The sequence below is a fragment of the Acipenser ruthenus genome, chromosome 52, assembly GCF_902713425.1.
Source record: "Acipenser ruthenus chromosome 52, fAciRut3.2 maternal haplotype, whole genome shotgun sequence".
NCBI classification, from domain to species: Eukaryota; Metazoa; Chordata; class Actinopteri; order Acipenseriformes; family Acipenseridae; genus Acipenser; species Acipenser ruthenus.
Window position 1 is genome coordinate 8,054,391 of NC_081240.1, and position 21,678 is coordinate 8,076,068.

A 21,678-nucleotide genomic window follows, 5' to 3' on the forward strand; every position below is an offset into this window, starting at 1 on the left:
CCGAAATAAATAATTAAAAATAAAATAATTAAATAATAAAGAGCGCGTCACGTTTACGGTTATAACTGCACTGACATATACTGGCTTTAAAACAAGAAAAGACAACCGATGGAGCTGCACAGCAGAGACAAGAGAACGAGGCAAGCGCGTTTATTGTTTGGAAAGTAACTGTAATGTTATTACTGCCATTAAAAGCTAAACGCGTTATATTACCTTGTTATTGACTAAAGTAATATTATTACAGTAAGGCGTTACTAAGGTAACGAGATGCCGTTCAAACCGTCATCACAAACATACGTGTAACAGAACATTCCTTGATTTTACATATTATAGATCTGGGACTAAAACACAAAGTCAGACTCTTCAGCCCTGGTATTAAACAGTTGTTAACATCAGTTGTTTCATTCCTAATCATAACATTGTAATATTTGTTGGGGGATTTAGAAACAGTTTCATAGAGTATCTGATTCAGCAGTTTCTGCTCCCCCTGCTTGTCTAAACCTGGCCTCAGTCCCAAACCCCACATTTTAGAGCTTTACTCAATTCCAGGAAATCAGCGCAGTGAACTTTCGTTTCTTGTGAAATCGTCAGTCTCTCTGTCTCACTGCAGCAGTAATGGCAGAAGCGAATATTCTGGTAGCACATAACCAGTTTAGCTGTTTAGTGTGTCTGGAGATATTGAAGGACCCAGTCGCTATTCCATGTGGACACAGTTACTGTATGGGGTGTATTAAGAACTGCTGGGATGAGACTGATCATACAGGTGTCTACAGGTGCCCCCAGTGCAGAGAGACCTTTACCCCAAGGCCTGTTCTGCGCAGAAACACCATGCTGGCTGAAGTTGTGGAGAAATTAAAGAAGTCAGGACTCAATCCTCCTCCTGCTCAAAGTTATGCTGGACCTGGAGATGTGCCGTGTGATTTCTGCACTGGGAGAAAGTTCAAAGCTTTGAAATCCTGTTTGACGTGCCTGGCCTCTTACTGTGAAACACACATCAAGTCTCACAGTGAAGTTGCTGCTTTCAAGAGGCACAAGCTGATCAATGCAATTGGAAATCTGGAGCAGAAGCTTTGTGCTGAACACCAAAAGCTTTTGGAGGGGTTCTGCAGAACTGATCAGACGTGTATTTGCTGGCTGTGTGCAGACAAGGAACACAAGAGCCATGACACAGTCTCAGCTGAGGCAGAAAGGACTTGGAAACAGGTAAGGGTTTCAACCATTTCCTTGTAGCTATCCTAGAAGATAAGAATTCCCAGGGATATTTAACATGTCTGTTTACTAGGTTACACAAATTCACATTAGATCAGATTTTAATTGTATATTAAGAGCTATTTAAAGAGCCATAGTTTTTTAATTGCTCTTTCTAAACTATAATGTACTACAATGTATTTCAGGGTGTAACAGGGGTGTTGTTACTGGGTGTGGCTATCGCTGATTGACAGGAGAGACACAGAAGGTTTTCTTGATACAAAAATACAAAACATTCAAAACAAAACACTGCTCGGAAACAGCTAGAAAATAAAAGCTGACCAAACAAGAAAGGAGGTCCCACTCCAGGAACAGTCTCCCTGACACCTCCTCTCTAGATTTGGGTGGGATTAAAATCCCCTAAACTTGTTCCCTATTCCTTCCAGTGCTAGCGATCCTGGTTAACTCACACAGTGATCAGAGGTACATTTTTCCTCTTGTGTTTTTCTCACCCTGGTTAACACACCCAGTCCTGAGGATCCTACAGCAACACTCTCCTTCCCAGAGAGTCTGTATCCCAGCTTGTAGAACCAAGAAACTGGTTTTCAGACCCTTTTTCAGCATGTGGCCGGGTCTAAGCGATAATCAATTAATCAATTAACACCTGGCCACATTTCACACCTGGATTTTAATATGCCCTGCCATATCTAGCACACACTTGATTATCAAAAACATTATTTACAATCAAACAAAAACACACTGTTTACACATGCAGGACCTCAGCCCTGCCTCACAGGGTAAGAAGGATTTGTTCAGCTTTTTTGTGGTGCATTGGAATTTGTAGTGTAAAATTAGCATGATTTATATTCTTAGTGTTTTATATATATATATATATATATATATATATATATATATATATATATATATATATATATATCTTGCAACTTAATAAAATCATAGATCAGTTTCATTGTTTAAGACATTAAACTTTTTAAAAATGACATTCCCAGAAAAGTCAATCACCTAATTTAAAAAAGCAGAAAAGATCAAGATTAATATTATATGGAGTAGTGGTTAGCGCTCTGGACTCTTGACCGGAGGGTCGTGAGTTCAATCCCAGGTGGGGGACACTGCTGCTGTACCCTTGAGCAAAATACTTTACCTAGATTGCTCCAGTAAAAACCCAACTGTATAAATGGGTAATTGTATGTAAAAAATAAAGTTATATATTGTAACAATTGTAAGTCACCCTGGATAAGGACATCTGCTATGATATAAATTAATAATATTAATAATATACAAGATTAATATAATATACAATATTAATATGATATACAATATCATATTAATCTTAAACAGATATGTTTAAGTTAGTTTAAAATGAAATTTAATAAGCTATTTTGGATTTTGTTTGTTAAAATCTACATTTTCTTTCGACCACCCTACTAGTCCTCTCTTTCCTTTGCTCTCTTCCACAGTGAAGTCCTTCTGGTCATGGGTCTTCTGGGGATTTTGTGTATTTAGGCATTTTTTACACTGATTTCATTGTTTTGTATCAGTGCTGTTTTATCTGTGCTTATCGATTAAAAACGGAAATCAGAAGCCCTAAATATCCATTAAAGAGAAAGCTGCTTCAGTTTCCTAGGTGCTTAACAAAACAAACATGTAACACATGCTAGATCAGACATCATTCACTGTTACTAGTATGAAACAGCACCATCTAGTGGACACCTACTGTGGATCAAGTGTCTTTTCATATTGCTGGCAGCTGTGCACTAGATGGTATTGTATCTTACTACTATACACACTTCTTGTCTGAAATTGCTGCCTTTGTCCAAGTTTAAACCACCTCTAATGAAGGTTTAAATTTAATTCAGCTATCACATTTAAACATGGATTAAAATGAGTGGTGCACTTTCATTATATTTAATCTTTTAAATGTTTAACCTTGGATTAATTTTAAACAAGGATTACATATTAATCTTGGTTTAAAGTTTTGTGTAACATGATTCAAATATAATCCTTGATTTAATCTGGGTTAGTGGTTAATCCACGCTGGTGCATTCGACCCTTAGGATATCTGTTTGCATAATGTGTGTATCGTTAATCTAACTCCATATGAAGGGGAGAGAGGTGTGAAAACACAGCCTGCTCTGAAATAGTCTGTATTGAGTGTGACAGGATATCACTCAATGCCCTGTCAAAAATGTCACTGTGTCACTCTGTTTCTACACAGAAGCAGCTGGGAGAGACACAGACAGAAATACAACAGAGAATCCAGGAGAGACTGAAAGAAATTGAGGATCTGAAACAGACTGTGAAGTCACTGAAGGTGGGTATTGAGAAGAGGAGGTTATTATTATTATTATTATTATTATTATTATTATTATTATTATTATTATTGGACTGGAACACATCTACAGAAGTTTACTGTCTATGCCTGATGTGTTGTTGATATCAATTCTAACCATGTCTCCTCTACTGTGTTCTTTCACGCAGAGATCTGCATGCATAGAAATAAAGGAAATTGAGAAGATCTTTACTGAGCTGATCCGATCTATTGAGAAGATCCACACTGAGGTTATTCAGCTGATTGGAGCTAACGAGAAGCAGTGAATCAGGCTGAAGGACGCATGAAGAAACTGGAGCAGGAGATTGCTGAGCTAAGGAGGAGAAACGCTGAGCTGAAACAGCTTTCAGAGACAGAGGATCACATCCATTTTCTACAGGTAACATCACTGCTTGTTAGAAAATCTCAAGTCCGTAACTGGGACAGTTTCAGACAGACCTCTCCAATTGAATGAATCCTTTCTTTTCCCAAGGAATGTTTTGGACCCCATTCTGTTTCACTGAAAACTCCTTTTCTCCACTTTCCTGTTGTAGAATTTCCAGCCTCTCTGTGTCCCTCCTGAAGCTGGAGACCTACCCAGCTTTACTGTCAATACAGAGATCTCTTTTGTGGCTGTGAGGAAAGCTGTATCTGAACTTAAAGACCATATTGATGACTTCTGCAAGGGGGAATTAGTCAAAATATCCAAAACAGGTTGGTGTGAAATAGATTCCTTTGGTAGAGATTTCTCAAAGAGACCATGGCTTGAGGAGGGGCAGGACTTGCAAGACATTAATAAAGACCTCTTGCAGATTGTTGGCTATATGAATATTGCAGCAGGGAGGAGGGAGCATGGAGGAGGAAGGAAGGAGGCAACAGGGAAGAATGAGCAGGGAGGATGTTAAATGGAGGAGGGAGCAGGGAGCAGGAAGGAGAAAGCATGGACGAAGGCGCAGGGAGGAGGAAGCATGGAGGAGGGAGCAGGGAAGGAGGAGGGAGCAGGGAGGAGGGAGCATGGAAGAGAGAGGAGGCAACAGGGGGGAGAAAACATGGAAGGAGGGAGCAGGGAATACAGACAACAGGGACTGATGAAACAGGGGGAGGGAGCAGGGAGGAGGGAGTGATGTGAGGATGGAGCAGACAATGACTGCTGTATGTTTGATGCACAATTGTGTCCTAATATGGACACCGTACTGATGGGTAAAGATATGTGATGGAGAGGAAGGAACACAAGACTCCAGTGCAGTGGCAGACATGTTCACATTGACGGTGGCTGCTGCACCGATACGGAAGGAATACATATTCATTGTAATCGTGAACATCTTGAAGTACAGATTTTTACATCTTGAAATGCCGTGGATAAGCCTTGTTTCTTTTCAGATTGCTGTTTGGAGTCTTGTGTTTGTGTATTAATCCACGTTCTATTTCTCTCTTTTTTCTGCCCAGTTAATGAAGTTGCAGTTTACAGTCTGCATGCTCCAGGGCCAAGGAACAGAGCTGAGTTTTTAAAATGTAAGTCTGTTTTCACTGACACATTTGATTGAAAGATGTGTCACTCCATTGTGAGAAGAGCTAACACTACAGAACAGCGAGGGGTGGAGCTTGAGGGCAGCAATTATTATTATTTATTAGTAATTGTGAAGCCATTAATCTACACTCCTCTCCAACAAGTATTGGTTCAGATGAATACATGCAGAATGACTGGGGGAGGGGCATTTGTTGCCTGTTTTTCCACTCAGACCTTTCTCTCCCTAAATATCTTGGTATCCCTGAATAGATAATCATCCCATCTTTTAATACATGTATAATGCATGTGAAACCAGTTGTGGGGTAAAATGAACAGCTATCCCTCCCAGTCATCCTGTGCTGGTAGTAAATGTATATTGCAGTATCACTGCACTTGTGGGATGGATTGCTCATTAAAATATTAGACAGATATATGAAGAGTGGATGATATTCTATTGAAGATATTTAGTAAGCAAGGGGTCTGAGTGGGTAAAATGGCAACACATACCCTGTAGGAACATTAAGTGAACTGTAATTGTATGTAGAGCTGCATTTGATGGGTTCCAATTGAAGAAGTTTGATAAGATGAAGGAATTATAATAAACAAAACAATCAAACAGCAAGAGGGTTTAATTAATAGCAGCAGCAGTTTATTGAAGACAGAAAAATAAAAAGAGAGAACTTATCCAAAGTCACAAATAAATTATAATCAAATATAATCCATTGATTATCAACCTTAAACATCACAGTCTAAATATACTTGACTATAAAATAGCAGGGAGCATAGAGGAGCGAGCAAAATGGAGGGAGGAGGGAGCAGGGAGCATAGAGGAGGGATCAGAGGAGAGGGAGGAGGGAATAGGGAGGATGGAGCATAGAGGAGGGAGCAGGGAGAATGAAGGGTGCAGGGAGTAGGGAACAGGGAAGAGAGAGCATGGAGAAGATAGCAGGGAAAATGTAGCACTGTGCACGGAGCAAAGAAAATTGAGGTGGGAGCATAGAGGAAGAAGGAAGGAGGGAGCAGTAAGGAGGGAGCATGGAGGAGGTAGCAGGAAGGAGGGAGCACAGAGGGAGGAGGGAAAAAGGAGGAGTGAGGATGCAGCAGGGAGCATGCAGCAGAGATGAGGGAGTAGGTGAATTGTGTGAATTGTGACGGGTTAAATTAGGTGCGATCCTTCATTTCCCATTTTAAACGTTATTCAAATGCGTTTGTCTCTACTGATGTGAACTGGGGAAACGCTTATCAAAGTTTATCAGCGTTTATATTTATGTAAATTTAACTAGATTACTCTGCTATTCAGAAGAAGCTTCTTTTTATACATGGGATATAAAAAGAAAAACTGTGTCATGCAAGATATAGCAAAGTTATAAACCACGATGTGAGCACAGAAATGACACATTTTTGCAATGTCGTTGAGAAACTAATTACTCCCCATGCAGTATTTTTTATAATCTCTAGTGAACTCCATAAATAATTGTATTTAAAATAGCAACAACTTTGATAACGTGAATACAGTTTAAAATATGGTTTGCATTGTATGAGACAGTACAGAGAAACCCGCAATTGCTGTGGTCTGTACTAGGAGTGATACGCGACTGCAACCAAAGAGAACACTTTGAACTTGTAACTTAAAAACAGCACGTTCCCTTTCAAGCACGAAATGGGTATCAACCTCTTTAACAAAATAAATAAATAAAAATAAGTTTAAAGAAAGAAACTCTTATGATAATAAGCTAACGTTTCCTGTAGTTTTTCAGGTGTTGTGGAGCTGAATTCTTCTTCATTCCTGTTTTGTTTTTTTGTCGTCAGGGTTTCCGTGGCAATTGTTAGGGAGCGTGTTAAAATGACGCGCTTTCACATTTCTATTTTGCCATTTCTGTGTTCACGGGTTTGTTCTGAGGGTGGTTGTGTTTGCTCACATTTCTGTGAACCCTTTTTGTGTGAAGTGGATTCCCTTCAGTCCGAATCAGAGTGTATTTCAAAGCCCGTTGGTGTGGGTCCGGTTGATTTTTCGGGTGTCCGGTTTCTCCATGTTCGCGGTGACTCCCTCATGGAAATGCAGCTCTGTCCTCAGATGGGATGCGGAGCGGCTGTTGCCGAGGTGGTTCCGATGTTGGAAACGCGGGTTTCTCTTGGATTGATCAGGGAGGGCTGGACGGGTTTCTTTATCAAGCGCTCCCGAGAGGATTGTGGGATGTGTTGCTGTTTGACACTTTGACGGGAGCTCGCGCTGGGGGACGCACTCTGCTGCTGGGATTAATGAGCACGTGTTTCCGGTGTCATGTGACCGTGGATGAGCCGAATTGAAAAAAGCTGCTCTCCAGTTAATATAACGTTATAACTACATTAATAACATACGCGTACATTCACCATTCTTAATTCTAGCTAAGGATGGTTCATTTACACCTTCATTTAATTCAATGTAGGGGCAAGTTTGAAATCCCGTTTTGTCTCACAGCGTCCGGTTAATCTGGAGCCACATGGTAACCCTACGTACAGACACCTTACAGGACGCTGCTAAAGAATAATAATCACACGAAGCTGAATAATGTATAAAGAGATATTAAAAAAAATAAAATCATGTCTATATATGTTCGTTTCTGTGAGGGCAGATTCACATCCCAGCACTTTGGTATCTCTGGGTTTGAAACGGTGCTCCATAAGTGTAACACCAATTATTATTATTATTATTATTATTATTATTATTATTATTATTATTATTATTTAGTTTTATTTATCAGAAATATAAAAACATATTATTATTTATATTATTTGTGTGTGTGTGTGTGTGTGTCAGTGTGTATTAACATTATTTTTAAACTATAATAACGTCCCACTGCGGCTCACAGTGATGAAGTTTTACGATTGCTTCAGCTCACATTAAGCAGTTTCCCCCGGCTATGTGACTGACATATAATCTGACCAATGAAAACACAGAAAGGGTGGAAACGGTTGTATTATTGGCTGTTCGCACCAAAACACCAAAATAACATCTGATAACTGGTGGAGCAGGGAGGAGGGAGCATGGAGGATGGAGGAAGGAGGTGGGAGGAGGGAACAGGGAGGATGGAGGAGAGAGCAAGGAGGAGGAAGCAGGAATGATGGAGGAGGGAGCAGGAGCGGACGAAGCAGGGAGGATGGAGGAGGGAGCTGGCAGGGGGGAGCAGGGACGAGGGAGGAGGGAGCAGGCAGGGGGAGGATGGAGGAGGAAGGAGGGAGCAGGCAGGGGGAGCAGGGAGCTGGGAACGGACTGATGATGAAGGGAGGAGGGAGGGATTTTAGGATGGGGCAGGCAATGACTGTTGTATGTTTCAATCCTATTTCTCTTTTTTCTGCCCAGTGAATGAAGATGCAGTTTACAGTCTGCAGGCTCCAGAGCTAAGGAACAGAGCTGAGTTTTTAAAATGTAAGTCTGTTTTCACTGAAACATTTGATTGAAAGATGTGTCACTCCATTGTGAGAAGAGCTAACACTACAGAACAGGGAGGGGTGGACCTTGAGGGAAGCAATTATTATTATTTATTACTAATTGTGAAGCCATTAATCTACACTCCTCTCCAACAAGTGTCGCTTAAGATGAATACATGCAGAATGACTGGGGGGTGGGGCATTTGTTGCCTGTTTTTCCACTCAGACCTTTCTCTCCCTAAATATCTTGGTATCCCTGAATAGATAATCATCCCATCTTTTAATACATGTACAATGCATGTGAAACCAGTTGTGGGGTAAAATGAACAGCTATCCCTCCCAGTCATCCTGTGCTGGTAGTAAATGTATATTGCAGTATCGCTGCACTTGTGGGATGGATTGCTCATTAAAATATTAGACAGATATATGAAGAGTGGATGATATTCTATTGAAGATATTTAGTAAGCAAGGGGTCTGAGTGGGTAAAATGGCAACACATACCCTGTAGGAACATTAAGTGAACTGTAATTGTATGCAGAGCTGCATTTGATTAGTTCCAATTGAAGAAGTTTGATAAGATTGAGGAATTATAATGAACAAAACAATCAAACAGCAAGACGGCTTAAAGGGTACATAAGGTCCTTTGTATTTTATTGTGTTACGTGTTCCCTTGTGTTGCTAAAACTGTTTACGTAAGGTGTGTGTATTATTATTATTATTTTAGTATATATACATTTTGACCACTTTTTAAACTTTTTAAATTGCATTCCCTGCCTCAAGATGGCTTCCCGCGGACCGGCATGGACCTCTCAGAACTACATTTCCCATCATCCTCCTGCTCACTGGTAATTCCATCTCAATTACACATTTGAGCAGGAGGATGATGGGAAATGTAGTTCTGAGATCTTATGTAAACAGTTGTAGCAACACATGGGAACATGTAACACAATAAAATAAAAAGGTCCTTATGAACTCTTTAATAAAAAGCAGCAGTTTATAAAAGAGAGAGAACTTATCCAAAGTCAGAAATAAATCTAAAGTAAGAATTATAGATCAAATCTATTGATTATCAACCTTAATTATCACAGTCTAGATATACTTGTCTATAAAATAGCATGGAGGACGGAGGACGGAGGAGACAGGATGGAACATGGAGCAGGGAGGAAGGAGCAGGGAGCATGGATTAGAGTAGAAGCAGCAGGGAGGAAGGAGCAGTAGGGAGCATACAGGAGGGAGCAGGGAGGAGGGAGCATAGAGGTGGAGGGAACAGGGAAGAGGGAGGAGGGAGCATACAGGAGGGATGAGGGAGCAGGGAGGAAGCATACAGCAGGGAGGAGGGAGCATACAGGAGAGAGGAGGGAGTATAGAGAGAAGTGGGAGCAGAGAGGAGGGAACATACAGGAGGGAGGTGGGAGCATAGAGGGAGCAGGAAGGAGGGAGGAGAGAAGAGGGAGCATGGAGGAGGGAACAAAGAGGAGGGACCATAGAGCAGGGACCATAGAGGGAGGAGGAAGCAGGGAGAAGAGATCAGGGAGGAGAGATTAGGGAGGAGGGAGCATAGAGGAGGGAGGAGAGATGAGGGAGCAGGGACTGATGAAGCAGGGGGGAGGGAGTGATTTGAGGATGCAGCAGACAATGACTGTTGATTTTCTCAGTGATTTGACTTTTCTAACTGTCTCTCTCCTCTACCCGTCCTCTTCTCTTCAATCAGATTCCTGTCAGCTCACGCTGGACCCCAACGCAGCGTATAGAGAGCTCTGTCTGTCTGAAGGGAACAGAAAGGTGACATGGAGGAGAGAGACCCGGAGATATCCTGATCACACAGAGAGATTTGAGAGCTGGCCCCAAGTGCTTTGCAGAGAGGGTTTGTCTAGGACTCGCTGTTACTGGGAGATTGAGTGCAGTGGGGGAGGGGCTTATATAGGAGTCACATTTAATGGAATCAGCAGGAAAGGATGGGATCATTCCTGTCTCCTTGGATACAATGACAAGTCATGGAGTTTGGACTGCTCTGGTTCCAGTTACACTGCCTTGCACAATAAAAATAAAACTGCAATAACTGCCCCCCACTCCCCCAGAATAGGGGTGTATCTGGACTTTAATGCCAACACTCTGTCATTTTATGGCGTCTCTGACACAATGACCCTCCTGCACAGATTCCAAACCACATTCACTGAGCCGCTCTATCCTGGGTTTTGGCTTCGTTATTATGATTCCTCTGTAACAATCTGCCAGCTGAATTAGACTGTTTTGTGTTGTAAGAAACCCTTTGTATTGACTCCCTGTCTGTCCTCTCCACTCCTCGGATGAAGGGAATGTTCAATCTGACACAACTTTGGATGAAAGTTAGGGGGTAAAACTGTGCCACCTGCAGAATGAAACAAGGTGAATTACTTGTTTTAGCAACGAATGGATTTCATACGAAATAACTGTATTTAATTTATTTTTTAAGAATTGTTATGTTTAATATATATTTTAAAAAATGGCATCCAATAGTCAGTGCTGTAACAGTTTTTAAAAAAGTGAACTTAAGTTTGCTTTATTGTATGTGTGTTTTTGTTCTTTTATTTCCATAAAATGTTTGTTCTGTTTATTTTTTCAGATTGTGATTTAATAAAAAAAAAAATAATTTGATTAACTGTGACTTTTTCTTATTTATTAATACTCATTAACACTGTTTGTCATTAAAAAGTCTTTGCCACAGAATTTGACAAGGTCTTTGCAGATGAACGTGCTTTTCTCTGCAGATTTTAGGAGATTTGACTGCAGATTTCCATGAGGACCTACCCAAAACAATGGGTTTATACTGCCATCTAGTGGCTGAAAATAAAACCCAGGCTTTCTGTGTTGATATGATGCTGGATTAAAAATGTGCTTCTCTTTTCGGAAGCGCCAAAATTATGTCATGCAGAACGCGACTGCCCGTCTCGTCCTTTCTCATGAATATTAAGTAAGTCCCCGTACTGAATATTAAAAGAGGAATGAAATAGGCGTACTTAAAATGAACGTGTTTATTTATAATATGTATCTTAAGTTAACTTTGAAGAAGTTGAATGGCTGTATTAGTAATCGACTTGATGTCATCATAGTTTGTTATAATATTGCAATAACTGCATATTTTACTGGAAACTTTGAATAAAACTAATTACAAACTAATAGCTGCTGCACCAGGAGTGAATCTTGTGGAGGGCGTAGCGGTGCACCCACACCAGAGAGAAAAAAGGAAAATTACATTACATTGTGTGTTTCGATTTATAACTGAAATGATGCAACATCTGATCTAAGGCTGCTGAGAGTATCTGTGCTTCTGAAGGGTGAGTGGGCAGCGTCTTTATAAAATAAACTCATCATACCCTTAAGCTATTGGCCTGCTGCGGGACCATCTTGCTTCTCTATTGAATTTCACAGTCGTCTATCAAACAGTCACACTCAGCCCTTGGACACTCAGGATTTTTAGACTGTGCTGTATTACACTTTCCTGTGCTCTTACTACAAGGAGCTTATATAAGTGTTAGTTTACCATGGTTTGTTCTTTATCAGGCTTTACCAGACCTCTCTGTGCTTTACAATGCTTGCCTATGCTTTACCACACCTCTCTGTGCATTACAATGCTTTAATGTGCTTTAACACATCTCTCTGTGCTTTACAATGCTCTCCCTATGCTTTACCAGACCTCTCTGCTTTACAATGCTTTCCTATGCTTTAACAGACCTCTCTGTGCTTCACCGTGCATCACTATGTTTTAGATTTCACTGTGCTGTATTACACTTTGCTGTTCTTTTACTCTGGGACAACCTTTCTCTTAGGGGGGTGAGGGGGGGAGGGAGCAGTTCAGTCTCTATGCCTCAAGCCTGCCCTGGACTGGAGGGAGCACCCTTTCTCTCAGGGGGTGAGGGAGGGAGCAGTTCAGTCTCCATGCCTCTAGCCTGCCCTGGGCTGGAGGGAGCACCCTTTCTCTTAGGGGGTGAGGGAGGGATTGGTTCAGTCTCCATGCCTCAAGCCTTTCCCTGGACCGGAGGGAGCACCCTTTCTCTTAGGGGGGTGAGGGAGGGAGCAGTTCAGTCTCCATGCCTCTAGCCTGCCCTGGGCTGGAGGGAGCACCCTTTCTGTTAGGGGGTGAGGGAGGGAGCAGTTCAGTCTCCATGCCTCAAGCCTGCCCTGGACTGGAGGGAGCATCCTTTCTCTCAGGCCGTGAGGGAGGGAGCAGTTCAGTCTCTTTTGTAAATGTGCACGAATGTCCAGTAAGATCAAACCCTCACTTCACTTGACTACGACGTGATAGGTGTTACAGGAACTTGGTTGTCTGAGAGTGATGGAGACGAATATAATATTAGTGGGTACATACTATATAGGAAAGACAGGCAGGACAGAAGAGGCAGAGGGGTAGCGCTATACATAAGAAATAGTCTTGAAGCCCAGGTGTTAAATCTGGACAAAGAAAACAACGCTGAATCAATATGGGTCAGAATAATGGACAAAAATTCAAAGGGCATAATAATAGGAGCATGCTATAGACTGCCAAATTCAGACGCTGAGCAAAATAATCTTTTATACAATGACATTAGAAATGCATGTAGAAAAGGAAAAGCCATACTAATGGGGGATTTCAACTTCCCCCGTATAAAATGGGAGAACCTGGTGGGGAGCACGATGGACGAAATTGAAATGGTGGAAATGACAAATGACTGCTTCCTAACGCAATTTGTCAAGGCACCGACTAGAGGGGAGGCATGCCTTGATTTAGTCTTTTCAAATAACGAAGACATAATAACTAAAACAGAGGTCAGAGAGTCATTTGCAAACTCAAACCACAAAATAGTCTCATTTGAAGTGTTTTTAAAACCCCCAAAGTAATGACTAAAGCTAAGGTTTACAATTTTAGAAAAGCAAACTATGAAGGTATGAAACAGAGACTAACAGAAGTAGATTGGAGTAAAATAGAGAAAACATCCACAGAAAAGGGATGGCTGTTTTTTTAAAAAATGTAGTACTAGAGGCTCAAAACAATTACATCCTAAAAGTAGACAAATCTAAATTTTAAAAAAATGGCCAAAATGGTTTAATAGATCAATTTAAAAAAATATTCAGCGGAAAAAAGGCACTTTTCAGAGCGTTAAAAAGGGACCAAAAACACAGTACACAGAAAGAGTACTTGGAACTGCAAACACAAGTCAAAAAGGAAGTTAGAAAGGCCAAGAGAGAGATAGAAATCAATATTGCTAAGGGGGCTAAAACCAATTCCAAAATGTTTTTCCAATATTATAACAGCAAGAGAACATTCAAAGAGGACGTTAAATGACTAAGAGACACAATTGGCAAAATCATATACTGTGAAGAATAGTCAGGTTATAGGAAGAGGAGGTAGTACCAGGGACGTGGGGAAACTGGTATTTCTCCCTTATATAAAAGAAAACCAAAACAAAACTTCAGTTCCCAAAAGCGCGAGCGCAGTAGGAGATCAGGTGACCTGGTAGCAGGGGAAATTGATGATAAAAAGGTCCCCCGGAGTGTACAAGTGTGGGTGTAGGAAGGACGCAACTGGGTTGCGTAAGACTTCTGAAAAGTAGAATAGAATAAGGTATTACAGACAAGTACAACCGTTTTATTGATTTGTGAGAGCTACGTTTTGGTTAAAAGAGATAACGTGTTAAAGAATCGTGGGTGACGTGAAAAGGATTACGAGGAGCAATAGAAAACACCGTGAATACTACATCCTGGATAGCCGCACCCGAGAGGTAAACGACATTTAAGCTACTCTCTGTTTGGCTGAAGTGAAAAGAAAGTTTGCACCGCTGAGTGAAACCTGCTTACTCGAGTCAACTGGATCAGGGCTATCCTAACATTGACTGCTGTGAATGTATCGGTACAGTCGAGTAAAATTACAAGCTGCACTGTCCTCCTGGGGAAAGTGTGATTTAAAATATCCTGTGGTCTTAAAAACCAAAAATATGGGACAGGGTTATAAATTACTGGTGATAATACCAAGCAGGAGAAGACACGCTGTGTATTTACAGAGGAAGGTAATACCCGGGACTCTGAATATTTGTATAACCCTGTGCGTATGTCTCGCCAGGGCTTTACATAGAGAGCGAGTGCTGTGTGAAACAGATACCTGAAAATAACCATGTTAAGGACTGTTTTATTATTTCTCTTGAACAAACACACATAAGCTAGTGTTTAAAGACTGTGTTATTATTTCTGGAGCAAAAAACACACAGAAGCTGTTTAAGGACTGTTTTATTATTTGGTTTGGAACAAACACATAGAAACGAAAGTGTTAATATTTGGTTTTGAAAAAACCCACGGAAGCCAACACTTTGTAGTTTGTTGAGTAATTTGTGAACACACCAGGCTGGCTGTTAAAAAGCACCGCTCCAGGGATAAGAGTGGACCACAGGCGGTCCCTCCTTCAGCAAGGGGAAAATTAAATAACCTGGAGAAGCAGACAAAGGATTACAAATTGATAATTCATTGAGGGTTGCCAAAACGTGGACTGTCTATACTTACCTGTGAGGCTGCAACTGTGACCGGTGTCCACCAGAGGGCAACTGGGAATACCTACCTGTGTTCCTGCACTGTTCTGGGGAACAGTGCCACCTGCTGGCCCCATTTGAGTTTCACCAAAGTATAATGAAGAAATATACCAGTCTACTGCCCTCAGTAGTCCGAACACGAAGTGACTGTTTTTATCTGTTAGAAGGTTAGTTTCTCCAGGGCTAGATGGGGAAAAGAAAACAGTTCAGTTAGTGCCCAGAAGGCAGGTTTTCTTTTGTTTATTTTCGTTTTTCATTATTCATGTTTAAATATAAATAAACTTACCAGTTTATTATATTGATTTCGTCCTGTGTGCTCTCTCCGAATGTCAATTTAGCTTCCACACCAAACAAATAGACATAAACCAAACAGGAAAATATGGCAGACACCAACACACTTGTCCGTGCGCTCGTGAATGCGACGGCAGCACAACAAGACAGCACTCGGAAGATGCAAGAGTTGCAACAGGCAGATATCCTAGTACAACAGGAAACCAACCGTCAGTACGAAACGTTGCTCCAAGAAGCCAGAGAGGAGCGACTGGCTATTATGAGGAGCCTGGAGCGCGGAAACGTAAAAACCCCTACCCACAGCAATATCCGGTCCACCCAGGTCCTGAATAAAATGACGGGGGCGGATGACATCGAAGCTTTTCTGCTCACGTTTGAGAGGACTGCCAGCCGAGAAGAATGGACCAGGGACGAGTGGGCAGGGATACTCGCTCCCTTCTTGACAGGAGACACGCAAAAAGCCTACCATGATCTACCACTGAGTGACGCAAAGGATTATGACAAGGCTGAGATCCTGGCCAGAGCCGGGGTGACTACAGCAGTGCAAGCTCAAAAATATCATGTGTGGACCTTCAACCCATCGCTAGCCCCTCGCTCCCAGATGTTCGACCTCATCCATCTCGCCCAACACTGGCTGGGGCCAGACGTGAACAATGGATATCGTGTCGTCAAACTGATTGTGATGGATTGCTACATGAGGGCCATGCCGGGGCCTTTGAGGAAGTGGATCGGCCAGAATGACCCCTCCAATATAGACGACTTTGTGTCGTTAGTCGAGCGTCAACTTGCCGCAGATGATTTGGCTCGAGCTCCTCCGAGCAACCCTGGTCGTTGGAGACCCAAGACCTCAGCAGAATTGAATAAGGGACCAATTCCAGAAAGAGGGGTCGAAGAGCGGGCTAGACCCATGAAGGGACAATTTATAAACTAGGAACCCCTTTCTAAAGAAACGGCCCAAATGGGGCTACCTGAGAGCTTGGTCATGGTATTCCCTTTCGCTGATCACGACTTACCAGACGTAGAGATGGTGTTTCCCATTGGATTTAAGGAGTGCAGGTAACGCGTCTGCTTGCTCTCTGTGGCAAGCTGGTGTCTGTGTGGGAAAGGGAGCGCGCCTGAGGCTCGAGATTAATATGCGCGGTTCTTTCGGGGCCGCGCTTACTTTTTCCATAGAGGGGGCGTTTCATCTTGCTTACCCCTATTTAATATTGGTAAATTGAATAAAGGTAAGATTGAGTTTATATTCAAATTAATGTGAAGTGAAGCATTCTTATTGAATAATAATAATAATAATAATAATAATAATAATAATAATAATAATAATAATAATAATAATAATAATAATAATAATAATCTGGATTCTTGTGTTTAATTATTATGGGTATCGGCACACCCTCACAGTACCCCATACCTAATCACACCCATATTTGTAATATTTGCGTAATAAATTCTGACCTCTCTCATCCATGGCAAGACTCACAGCAGCCTATAATATTGTTTTATTTTTTTCTTAGAAGAAAAATAATTTGTGTTAACAAATTAAAAAATTAGGGTGTTTCAGATGTGGGTAGATATAGTTTTACTGGGTAAAAAAAATCTAATTTACATAATTCTGGACAGTATTAGAAACAATATTGCTGTATATTAATATATTGTGGTGTTTCTCAGGAGGCTGAACACTGAGACACGCTTTCTTCTTCTTCAAATCCTTCCCTTTATTCTGGACGCTAGCTCAGCACGCACCAGAGTCCACAGCTCCGTCAGCTTCTCAGGATTTAACACTTTATTCACCAACAACAGAACAGAACCTTAGCTCCGCCCCTTATTCAAATCAGGGAACCAGAGCTCAGCACACCCCATTGGCCCTCAGCCGCACACTAGGACCAATGGGCACAGACAGAAAACAACCAATCTTAACAGACCAGGGAAGACAAACAGGCAGGCGGGTTACATTACACACGGGAATACACACACAAGAGATACACAAAACAGCGTCGGAATACAGCGGGGAGGGAATAAACACACAGCAGGTAAACACAGACAGACAGCGGGAATGACAGCACACAAACACAATGCACAGATCCGTACAATACATACAATCTCTACACACCAACATTGCTATATTAAGAAACGGCAGATCTGAGCAGCCAAACGTTCAACATATTAACTGAACAACAGCTCGTGAATTCAGCTACATTGAATTGTATTAACAGATAACAATACGTTGTAAAATAATGCTTCGTGTTCGCAAGCCTCTTCATTTACTGAAAAAGTTAAGCTTCTCTAGTTTATAAACACATTTTGTTGATTTAAAAAAATAGTCTTGCTTTGGTTAGAATCTAAAATACTCTTTGGTTAGATTCATATAATCACAGATTTATGTTCAAACCAAATCAGTTGTCGCAGCTAATGTAATTCGAATCCATGAAGACAATAAATCGCAAACTTGAGTAAGGAAAGGCGTATTTATTACACAGGATAACCATTAGCAACGTGAATACTTTAGTTAACATGGATTTGGCTTTAGAAATATATGTGTAGCCGGGCGCTGCTTTGTGTTTGTTTGCCGTCTTCATTATTTTCATTTTTAGATCGCCCCCTTTTCTTTTGTCTCTTCCCCCGCGTCAATCAAATGATGAACCCCTTACCTGGATCCTTTAAAAGGCTGGTTTTACAGACAAAAATATACAAACAACACAGCGGCGCTGACCCTGAGCAGCGCGACCTGGCAATTCAAACTGGAGGAGTTCGAATCTCAACGGCTGAAGCGGCGCTGCCTGAATATGCAATGATAAGAATCTTTATTTGTATATAGCGCCTTTCATAGTGGACCCCCATCACACAGCGCTTTACATGATACGAGACTAGGGTGTGTGAACTATACATCAGCTGCAGTCACTCACAACAACGTCTCACCCGAAAGACGGAGCACAAGGAGGTGAGGTGACTTGCTCAGGGTCACACAGTGAGTGAGCTGGGATTTGAACCGGGGACCTCCTGGTTACAAGACAGTTTCTTTTTTAAACAATGGACCATACAGCCTCCTAATATTAGCTTGGATTTAAAGATTATGAATAATAAAAGAGATATTAATAAATATAGTTGTAAATAATATACTTTAATATAAATATATGATACAAGTCGAGTGATTGTGTGAAAAGTTTACATTTTAAAGGTATATAAGAATTGACAATTTTGTAATTGATGTTTAAAGTTGAAATATGAGTACTGTATTCAGGTTTGAATTTTGTATTTTGGTAAATTGAGATGAGGTTGATTTCTTATTAGTTCAGCCGATTATATTCAGGTTTGGATTTTGTTTTTGGTAAAATGTGTCGAAGTTTATTTCTTATTAGCCCAGCTTTTTATTCAGAAATATCTTTTTTTCGTTTCCTGTCGGATGTTAGTAAGGATTGTGATCGGGGCTGCCCCGGAGATATTAGGGTCTGTTGGCATATTCGCGTTGTCTTGGGCCTCTCGTGTCAGACTTTCTATAAAGAGTGACGCTACAAAGCGCATTCATTTTTAAGGCTGTCCGACACGAAGCGGAATTGGTTCACAAACAGCCAGCAGACACGACCCCGGGAACACGCTGTTAAACTGAGATATTCTGTCTCGCTGCGCTGGAGTTCTTAGTTTGGGGCTTTTCTCTTGAACCCTAATTTTGTTGAGGTTAGCTGTGAATCTAAAGGGTCAAGCTCATACATTTACCCATTAGGGGTTCGTCAGTCAGGATATAACATCTCAAACTCTTTGATTTTAGTATTTCATTTATTACATAGAGCCCTGTGTGTTCAGTGTTGCTGTATAATTAGGGTTTCTGTTTTTCAGGTTTTATTAATTGTATTTTTCGGTGCTTATTTTGAGCTATTTTCTAGTTTTATGTAAATCGTTTTTTTCTGGGCTTTCGTTTTTGATATACTGTATGAAATTAGTGTTGTCAGTTACTTTCCAAAATGCTTGAGCGTTTGTGTGTGTGTGTGTGTGTGTGTGTGTGTGTGTGTCAAAATATGTATAGTAACTCGACAATACTTGCACACTTAAGTTGTCCCTTCTTTGTTTTGCTGTCTTCCACAGTGAAACCCCTCTGGTCTCGGCACATTCTTCTGGGATTTTTGTCTGGAGGCATTTTTGTACATTTCTCCACAATTCTGTTTTAAATCCTCTGTATCTTAACTGTAATACAGCTTGAAATCCCGCTAACAAGCCTCCGTCCTGATTGTAATCAGTGTTGCCAGGTTGCCCTGGTTCCCGCCCAATTGGGCTGTTTCTTTTATTATTTATGCGGGTAAAAATTGGTGATGATATTTTGGGCTAGTTTTAAGTCTTTGGGTGGGTAATTTGTATTTTCTGTCAGAGGTCCATACAAAACATAAATAAATAAATAAATAAATAAGGTACATCTAAAATAAAGTAAGATTCAATGAGCTGATGGTAAAATGACGTCACTAAAACACTTTTCATAACCACTTTAACCCACCTTAACACAAGCATGGACTCATGATTGACAGCAGCAGAAGACCATCACGTCACGTGTTCCCTTGTGGCTCAGCGATTGTTCACCAAGTTCACCACGGTGGCGACGGCTTTGAAAAATGTACTTGTGTGAGACTGCCAGCACGATTACTATCAACGTGTGCTGGTGAATGATCAATACAGTCTGTTTAGTTTGATTTCATTTCGCCCAATGAAAGCCCTTTAGCTTGTTCATGTAATATGTACACCACGAACGTTGTTTGGCGGGAGGACAGAGGTTCTAATTAGAAACAGTCAGCGGACAGAGATGCTTGTACAAAATATTTTTTTAAAAAACATGGCATCCAAACGGAAAAATTCTTGACACATTTTAAAATACATAAATAAAATAAATTGTATTCAAATTATCAGAATAATGCAGCCGAAAGATGTAGCCCAAGGAATACCAACCATGTAAACACAACTGAAATATGAGCGTGATAGTCACCGGGAGGTGAAGCAGTCTGGTTTCAAACACACCACCGTCCCGAAGGAACATTTTCACACACGGCAAGCCACAAATACGCAGCTTCAAAAAAAATCACAGATACGTTTTATTTTCTTTTTTCGTTGTTTGCTATCTCTTTAAAAATGTGTTGAAATATATTTTGGAAATAGGAACAGAGTGGATTCGAAAGAACAATTTCATAAAAAATAAACACATTTATTATTTTTTAAACGAAGTGTATGTCTCACTACGAGTTTCAATGTCAGAATCGATGCAATATTGCTGTCGCTAGTCCCAGGTGAACAGTAGTGGCTGTACAATCCTGCTAATATTATTAATCACATCAGTACAAGCTTGTGTAACTCGAGCTGCGGTTGGTCAGGGAGGCATTAATATTTAACACACACTAATAGCACTGTCCTGCAGTGGAAAGAAAACCGCGTCACAGTCAAAATAATGTAAAGGATTATGCAGTACATGAATATCTCTGCGAACCTATTCACAATTTAGGAAATCTGTACTGACGTTTTTTCACGTGGGACTAAGTTTGGGATTTATTAAATGGGAATCAGAGTTAAAGTGTACTTTACATATAGGCCTATATAGACCTGGCATTTAAATATTTACGTGTTTTCAAATAAAGCACGTGTCTTTCTGCCTTGTGAAACAGTATGTTTAACTTGTATACAGTATTGTTTAGTTGCTTCAATTTTTCCAGTGTGGATAAAGTTGCTTTAGTCACAGCGGGTAACTAAATGAAAGTCTCAGAGGGAACGTAGCCTCCACAGGAACTGCTGGTCAATTTTGATTCCAGCATGTACAGCACCTGGCGGATCCTGCTGGATAATTGGAGACACAGTGAAATGTATATAGTTCCGTTTTCTGTTTTTGGAGTGCTGATTAAGCTGTGCTAAGACCAGTGCAGTATTGCTGGTGTGACTCTTTGGCCCAAAGCGGAATGTATAAAGTTCATGTTTGTGTTTGTGTAATTCTGGGTATGCAGAGGTGCAAGACCAGTGCAGTCGGTAACTGTAAGCATTTGATTGATCTTTCTTTGTTAATTAGTATTTCTGTTATAATACTCATGTATTAGGGTGTGTATGTGGCAACACTGAAGGGCTTCCGCATACTTGTGAACATGGAGTCTTCAAAATAAGGGAGCTTTTGTAAACTGCTATTTTCTAAGACTTTTTTTTTAAATGAAGCACCTGCCCGCCGAGACAGAGCGGGGCAGCGCCACGGAACACACAAAAAGAACAGCCTGACTACGTCACCGAGGGAATTCCACCCTCAGAATTAAAACAAACGCTAGTTTAAAACACGTCTCCTAAGTGTTATATTTTATAGGGCGTGGAACTGGGATAGAAATCAGAAGGAGCACAAACTACAACGATTAAAAATCATTCCAGATTTTATTTGGAGGAGACACCAACTCAGATCATAGATATGCACATTAACA

General features: G+C 40.9%; 1 pseudogene; it reads left to right on the top strand.

The window, feature by feature from the left end:
• Positions 1-615: 615 nt before the first annotated feature.
• Positions 616-10,705, top strand: LOC117432758 (tripartite motif-containing protein 16-like; annotated as a pseudogene).
• Positions 10,706-21,678: the final 10,973 nt, after the last annotated feature.